We start from the raw sequence: 9039 nt of genomic DNA, 5'->3' as shown, positions 1-9039 counted from the left end.
GCAAAAACGCCAGGAGGCCTGCATGGATGAACAAGGAGCTCCTGGACAAACTCAAACACAAAAAGGAAGTCTACAGAGGGTGGAAGCAAGGACAGGTAGCCTGGGAGGAATACAGAGAAATTGTCTGAGCAGCCAGGGATCAGGTTAGGAAAGCTAAAGCCCTGACAGAATTAAATCTGGCCAGGGACATCAAGGGCAACAAGAAAAGATTCTATAGGTATGTCAGGGATAAAAGGAAGACGAGGGAAAATGTGGGCCCTCTCTGGAATGAAACGGGAGACCTGGTTACCCAGGACACGGAGAAGGCGGAGGTACTCAATGACTTTTTTGCCTCGGTCTTCACCGGCAAGTGCTTGAGCCTCACCGCCCAAGCCGCAGAAGGCAAAGGCGGGGACTGGGAGAATGAAGAGCCGCCCACTGTGGGAGAAGATCAGGTTCGAGACCATCTAAGGCACCTGAAGGTGCACGAGTCCATGGGACCCGATGAGATCCATCCGCGGGTCCCGAAGGAACTGGCGGATGAAGTTGCTAAGCCACTATCCATCATATTTGAGAAGTCATGGCAGTCCGGAGAAGTTCCCACTGACTGGAAAAGGGGAAACATAACCCCCATTTTTAAAAAGGGAAAAAAGGAAGACCCGGGGAACTACAGGCCAGTCAGTCTCACCTCTGTGCCTGGGAAGACCATGGAACAGATCCTCCTGGAAGCTATGCTAAGGCACATGGAGGACAGGGAGGTGATTCGAGACAGCCAGCATGGCTTCACCAAGGGCAAGTCCTGCCTGACTAACCTAGTGGCCTTCTCTGATGGAGTGACTACATCAGGGGACAAGGGAAGGGCTACAGATGTCGTCCCTCTGGACCTCTGTAAGGCCTTTGACGCAGTCCCCCACAACATCCTTCTCTCTAAACTGGAGAGGTATGGATTTGATGGGTGGACTGTCCAGTGGGTGAGGAATTGGTTAGATGGTCACATCCAGAGGGTAGTGGTCAACGGCTGAATGTCCAGATGGAGACTGGTGACGAGTGGCGTCCCGCAGGGGTCCGTATTGGGACCGGTACTGTTTAATATCTTCATCAATGCCATAGACAGTAGGATCGAGTGCACCCTCAGCAAGTTTGCAGGTGACACCAAGCTGAGTGGTGCGGTCGACACGCCAGAGGGACGGGATGCCGTCCAGAGGGACCTGGACAAGCTCGAGAAGTGGGCCCATGTGAACCTCATGAGGTTCAACAAGGCCAAGTGCAAGGTCCTGCACCTGGGTCGGGGCAACCCCCAGTATCAATACAGGCTGGGGGATGAAGGGATGGAGAGCAGCCCTGCCGAGAAGGACTTGGGGGTACTGGTGGATGAAAAGCTGGACATGAGCCGGCAATGTGCGCTTGCAGCCCAGAAGGCCAACCGTATCCTGGGCTGCATCAAAAGAAGCGTGGCCAGCAGGTCGAGGGAGGTGATTCTGCCCCTCCGCTCTGCTCTGGTGAGACCCCACCTGGAGTACTGTGTCCAGCTCTGGAGCCCTCAGCATAAGAAAGACACGGACCTGTTGGAGCGGGTCCAGAAGAGGGCCACGAAAATGATCAGGGCGATGGAACAGCTCTCCTATGAAGAAAGGCTGAGAGAGTTGGGGTTGTTCAGCCTGGAGAAGAGAAGGCTCCGGGGAGACCTTATTGCAGCCTATCAGTACTTAAAGGGGGCTTATAAAAAAGATGGCGGCAAACTTTTTAGCAGGGCCTGTTGCGACAGGACAAGGGGGAATGGCTTTAAACTAAAGGGGGGTGGATTCAGACTAGATGTAAGGAAGAATTTTTTTACGCTGAGGGTGGTGAAACACTGGCACAGGTTGCCCAGAGAGGTGGTGGATGCCCCATCCCTGGAAACATTCAAGGTCAGGTTGGACGGGGCTCTGAGCAACCTGATCTAGTTGAAGATGTCCCTGCCCATGGCAGGGGGGTTGGACTAGATGACCTTTAGAGGTCCCTTCCAACCCAAAGTATTCTATGATTCTATGATTCTATGAGGGAAGACCCAGGAAACTACAGACCTGTTAGTCTCACCTCAGTACCTGGGAAAATTATGGAGAAGATCATACTGGGTGCTACTGAAAGGCATTTAAAGGACAATGCAATCATCAGGCACAGTCAACATGGGTTCACAAAGGGAAAGGCCTGTCTAACTAATCTGTTATTCTTCTACCATAAGGTCACCCACCTAGTGGATGAAGGGAAGGCGGTGGATGTAGTTTTTCTGGATTTTAGGAAGGCTTTTGATTCTGTCCCTCACAGCATCCTTCTCAAGTTTTCCAACTGTGAGATGAGCAGGTACACGATGCGCTGGGTGAAGAACTGGCTGAAGTGCAGGGCTCAAAGGGTTGTAGTGAATGGGGCTACATCTGGCTGGCGACTGGTCACCAGTGGTGTTCCTCAGGGCTCAATTCTAGGGCCAGTTCTGTTCAATATTTTTATCAATGAGCTGGATGCAGGAGTTGAATGCACCATTAGCAAGTTCGCTGATGATACTAAACTGGGAGGTGCTGGTGACTCTCTTGAGGGACAAGAGGCCTTGCAGAGGGATCTAGATAGATTGGAGCATTGGGCAATCATCAATGGCATGAAATTTAACAAGTCCAAATGACGGATTCTGCACCTGGGATGGAGTAATGCTGGATACAAGACATGTCCTATGAGGAGCGGCTGAGGACACTGCATTTGTCTAGTTTGGAGAGAATGAGAGTAAGGGGTGACCTCATTGCTCTCTACAGCTTCCTGAGGAGGGGAGGTGGAGAGGCAGGTGCTGATGTCTTCTCCCTGGTATCCAGTGACAGGATGCGTGGGAATGGGTCAAAGCTGTGCCAGGGGAGGTTCAGACTAGATATTAGGAAGCATTTCTTTACCGAGAGGGTGGTGAAACACTGGAACAGGCTTCCTAGAGAGTTGGTCAATGCCCCAAGCCTGTCAGTGTTTGAGGCATTTGGACAATGCCCTTAATAACATGCTTGAACTTTTGGTCAGCCCTGAAGTGGTCAGGCAGTTGGACTAGATGATCGTTGTAGGTCCCTTCCAACTGAACTATTCTATTCTATTCTGTTCTGTTCTGTTCTCCAACATGGGTCCTTCCTACAGGCTGCAGTTCTTCAAGAACTGTTCCAGCATGGGTCCTTTTCCACAGGGTGCAGTCCTTCAGGAACAGACTGCTCCAGTGTGTGTGTCCCACACGCCACAGGTGCTGCCAGGAGCATGCTCCAGTGTGGACTCTCCACAGGCTGCAGCTTCCTTCAAGGCCTATTAACCTCCTGCGGCGTGGTGTCCTCCACAGGCTGCAGGGTGAATATCTGCTCTACCATGGCCCTCCATGGACTGCAGGGGGACAACCTGCGTCACCATGGTCTTCACCATAGGCTGCAGGGGAATCGCTGCTCTGGTGCCTGGAGCACCTCCTTTCCCTCCTCCTTGGAGGGGGACCTTGGTGTCTGCATAGTTATTTCTCTCACATTTTCTCACTACTCCTCTCTCACACAGCTGTTGCGCAGTGGTTTTTACCCTTTCTTAAATATGTTAGCACAGAGGCACCACCAGCATTGCTGATTGGTTCAGCTTTGGCCAGCAGCAGGTCCATTTTGGAGCCAGCTGAAACTGTCCAACATGGGGACAGCTTCTGGTGTTCTGTTCTTCTCACAGAACCCACCCCTGCAGCCACCCCGCTACAAAAACCTTGCCATGTAAACCAAATACAGTCAGATGCAATTTTTTCTTACTGCTCATGAGTAAGCCAGGAGTTAAGCTGAATATTACATTTCTGAATGGCATAATTACGTTTCCCTTTTGTTCAGCTAATTTCTTTTTCTTGTTTTTTTGAAGTGGCTTATGCCTAAATGCAATTACTAAGCTTACAGTGGATAGACTATAGATAATATGTAAAAGTTAAGATATTGTTTACTTTTTTGCTAAAAGCTGCAGCATTTTTGAAGAAAATCAGTTGCATGGTTACTGCTTGAAAAATATAATGATACATCATGCAGAAATCACTCTGAAGATAAATTTTAAGCTGTTATGATGTAAAATGTATTTATGTTCATTGCTTTTCCTTTTTACTCTTTTATGATTCACAGTATGTACTGCAAATATCTATTGCATATATTTCATACTTTGTAAGGAATGCCCCACATTAATTTTTACCCCATATGGAGAAAACACTGGGGGCTTTTTGATGTTCTATTCAGTTTCATTAGACTAGGTTATCTTTTACATTGTAACCTTAACTGTATTTTCCTGCATTCTTTCCTCTCTAAATATTGATGCAATTAGGATACTTTGATAAGCTGAGTAAGCATTTTCAATTAAAACTTATTTTCTTCCATATAAGAACTCTTTTAGTGTCATAGAATCTGAATGACATTATGACCCTAATTTTCAAGACAGAGCAAAAGATTAAATAGTCTCTCTATATCTCACATGGATACAAGAATAGATTAATTGAGATCCACATAAAATAAGGACTCTTTGTTCTGTCAAAATGGTTTCATCATAACCTTTTTTCTACTCATACCCCTCAATGTAGGTCTTTTGTCTTTGTAGGAAAACAGGATCCTTACAATTGGTATGTGAAAATAAAAGAAAAATATATACCAAGTGGCTAGTATTTTATATGCCTAGAGACAGACTGAATGTGCAGTTATTCACCAACACCTGTACATTGCAATTTCCAACACAGCAATTTCAAGATTTCTGATTTCTTAACATTCTTTAAGAACATATTATTTTTATAGATCCTCAAAATCAGGGTCTCATCTAGGAATCCATTTTTGCAATTTGTGAAAATTAAGCATTGATTAAAGAAAAATTATCTGCAAAAATTAACCTATTTTCAGAGTCCTAGCTAACATTTTCTTTCTAAATAGTATCTTTTTGTGTATGTCACTTTATCTCTGGAAGGTAAAACTATTCCTTATGCCCCATGAAGGATATTTTATCTTCTAAGCAGAAAACAATATACTGTATCTTCTCAGCCCTGTCAGCAGCTGGCAAAAAAAGGTTTATGTATCTAAGCTCCTCATTGTACTGGGTGTATGTGGCAAGGTTTCGTAGCAGGGGAGCTGCAGGGGTGGTCTCTGTGGGAGGAGGTTGCCCTGTGCTGGGCACAGCCAGTTCCATAATGGCCCAACCGCAGGCCAAAGCTGATCCAGTCAGCAAAGTTTGTGGCGCCTCTGTGAAAACAGATTTAAGAAAGGGCAGTGTCGTGGTTTAATTTCAGTCGGCAACTAAGCACCACGCAGCCGCTCACTCACTCCCCCGCACCCAGTGGGATGGGGGAGAGAATTGGAAGAGCACAAGTTAGAAAAACTCGTGGGTTGAGATAAAAACAGTTTAATAATTGAAATAAAATTATAATAATAATATGATAATAATAATAATACACAAAACAAGTGATGCACAGTACAATTGCTCACCACCCGCCGACCGATGCCCAGCCAGTCCCCGAGCAGCGGCCCCCCCGGCCAGCTTTCCCCAGTTTATGTACTGAGCATGACATCACATGGTATGGAATGTCCCTTTGGCCAGTTTGGCTGTGCCCCCTCCCAGCTTCTTGTGCACCTTCAGCCTTCTCAGTCGGTAGAACATGGGAAGCTGAAAAGTCCTTGGCTAGTGTAAGCATTACCTAGCAACAACTAAAACATCGGTGCGTTATCAACTTTGTTCTCATCCTAAATCCAAAACACAGCACTGTACCAGCTACTAGGAAGGAAATTAACTCTATCCCTGCTGAAACCAGGACAATATCCACCCCTTATTCTATACCATCTGCGTCATGCTCAAGTCTCATATTTTCCAGTACATTTCCATTAATCACCACCCCCTTTTTTATATATATACACACACACACACAAACACACACACACACAGGGATATCATTCCCTTCGTCTGTGGGCCATCCCTCTAAAATGTTCGGTGAGTTCATTTAGTCCATGACTTCGGGCTCTATCTGTCATAATAATCTTTCAGGGCAGGAAAAATGGAGATGGTATGTGGTGTTGGATTGTTTCATGTTGAAGTCAGTTCTGGTACCATCATCACTGTGCTTTGCTTGGTTTCATTAAAGTTATTCTTCATTAGTCTGGGTGATTCTTATTGTAATAACATTAGTATGGCATATAATAGTATTATTAGTATATCTGTGTATTATTAGTATAACTATTATAACTATAATTAGTACTTAACATCACATAATTCAGATCATTGGCTATTCTCACCCAAAATCAAATCCCCTTGAGGTACACAGCGGACTTCCCCATCCTTCCGCATTATCCACCAAGCGCACCCAGGTCCTTGAGCAAAAGCAATCCCATGGATGGGTCTGCCTCTGCCCGAGGCAGGAATAACCCAGACTGTCTTCCCCAGCATATTTTTTATGTGCACTACAGGAACTTTATTCCCATCTACAGTACGTAAAAGTATTGACTGGGCAGGGCCTGCTCGATTGGCAGATCCCCTCGTCTTGACTAACCAGGTGGCCTTTGCTAAATGCGTATCCCAATGTTTGAACGTCCCACCACCCATTACTCTCAGTGTAGTCTTTAACAGTCCATTGTATCGTTCAATTTTCCCAGAGGCTGGTGCATGACAGGGGATGTGATACACCCACTCAATGCTGTGCTCTTTGGCACAGGTGTCTATGAGGTTGTTTCGGAAATGAGTCCCGTTGTCTGACTCAATTCTTTCTGGGGTGCCATGTCGCCATAGGACTTGCTTTTCAAGGCCCAGGATAGTGTTCCGGGCAGTGGCATGGGGCACGGGATATGTTTCCAGCCATCCGGTGGTTGCCTCCACCATTGTAAGCACGTGGCGCTTGCCTTGGCGGGTTTGTGGGAGTGTGATATAATCGATCTGCCAGGCCTCCCCATATTTATATTTCAGCCATCGTCCCCCATACCAGAAAGTCTTTAACCGCTTGGCTTGCTTGATTGCAGCGCATGTTTCGCATTCATGGATAACCTGCGCAATAAGGTCCATGGCCAAGTCCACCCCTCGATCACGAGCCCATCTGTATGTTGCATCCCTTCCTTGATGGTCTGAGGTGTCATGGGCCCACCGAGCTAGAAATAATTCACCCTTCTGTTGCCAGTCCAGATCCACCTGAGCCCCTTCAATCTTAGCAGCCTGATCCACCTGCTGGTTGTTTTGATGTTCTTCAGTGGCCCGACTCTTGGGTACGTGAGCATCTACGTGACGGACTTTTACAACCAGGTTCTCCACCCGGGCAGCAATATCTTGCCACAATGTGGCAGCCCAGATGGGTTTGCCTCTGCGCTGCCAGTTGCTCTGCTTCCATTGCTGCAACCACCCCCACAGGGCATTTGCCACCATCCATGAATCAGTCTAGAGAGAGAGCACTGGCCACTTTTCTCGGTCAGCAATGTCTAAAGCCAGCTGGATGGCCTTTACTTCTGCAAATTGGCTCGATCCACCTTCTCCTTCAGCAGTTTCTACAACTTGTCGCATAGGACTCCATACAGCAGCTTTCCACCTCCGATGCTTTCCCACAAGATGACAGGACCCATCAGTGAACAGGGCATATTGCTTCTCATTTTCTGGTAGTTCATTATACATTGGGGCCTCTTCAGCACGCGTCACCTCCTCCTCTGGCAATATTCCAAAATCTTTGTCCTCTGGCCAATCCATGATCACTTCCAGGATTCCTGGGCAACTGGGGTTTCCTATTCGAGCCCGTTGTGTGATCAGTGCGACCCACTTACTCCATGTAGCATCAGTTGCATGATGTGTACAGGGGACCCTCCCTCTGAACATCCAGCCTAGCACCGGCAGTCGGGGTGCCAGGAGGAGCTGTGCTTCAGTGCCAATCACTTCTGAAGCAGCTCGAACCCCTTCATATGCTGCTAATATCTCTTTTTCAGTTGGAGTATAGCGGGCCTCGGATCCTCTGTATCCCCGACTCCAAAACCCTAGGGGTTGACCTCGAGTCTCCCCTGGTGCTTTCTGCCAGAGGCTCCAGGTAGGGCCATTCTCCCCGGCTGCAGTGTAGAGCACATTTTTTACATCTTGCCCTGCCCGGACTGGCCCAAGGGCTACTGCATGAACTATCTCCTCTTTAATTTGTTCAAAAGCTTGTCATTGCTCAGGGCCCCATTTGAAATGGTTCTTCTTTCGGGTCACTTGATAGAGAGGGTTTACAATCAGACTGTAATTTGGAATGTGCATTCTCCAAAAACCCACGACGCCTAAGAAAGCTTGTGTTTCCTTTTTGCTAGTTGGTGGAGACATGGCTGTTATTTTGTTGATCACATCCATTGGGATCTGACGACGTCCATCTTGCCATTTTATTCCTAAAAATTGGATCTCCTGTGCAGGTCCCTTGACCTTACTTTGTTTTATGGCAAAACCGGCCTTCAGAAGGATTTGGACTATTTCCTTCCCTTTCTCAAAAACTTCTCCTGCTGTGTTGCCCCACACGATGATATCATCAATGTATTGCAGGTGTTCTGGAGCTCCACCCTGTTCTAGTGCAGTCTGAATCAGTCCATGGCAAATGGTAGGGCTGTGTTTCCACCCCTGGGGCAGTCGGTTCCAGGTGTACTGGACGCCCCTCCAAGTGAAAGCAAACTGTGGCCTGCACTCCGCTGCCAAAGGGATTGAGAAAAACGCATTAGCAATATCAATTGTGGCATACCACTTGGCTGCCTTTGACTCCAGTTCGTATTGAAGTTCTAGCATGTCCGGCACAGCAGCACTCAGCAGCGGCGTGACTTCGTTCAGGCCACGATAGTCTACTGTTAGTCTCCACTCTCCATTAGACTTCCGCACTGGCCATATGGGACTGTTAAAGGGTGAGCGAGTCTTGCCGATCACTCCTTGGCTCTCCAGTCGACGAATCAGCTCATGAATGGGAATCAGGGAGTCTTGGTTGGTGCGATATTGCCGCTGGTGCACTGTGGTGGTAGCGATTGGCACTTGTTGGTCTTCGACCTTCAGCAACCCCACAACAGAGGGGTCCTCCGAGAGACCAGGCAAGGTAGACAGCTGTTTAAT

The sequence above is a fragment of the Aptenodytes patagonicus genome, chromosome W (assembly GCF_965638725.1).
Source record: "Aptenodytes patagonicus chromosome W, bAptPat1.pri.cur, whole genome shotgun sequence".
Lineage (NCBI taxonomy): Eukaryota > Metazoa > Chordata > Aves > Sphenisciformes > Spheniscidae > Aptenodytes > Aptenodytes patagonicus.
The sequence above is the reverse complement of the archived record's forward strand: the minus strand, read 5'-3'. Positions refer to the sequence as shown.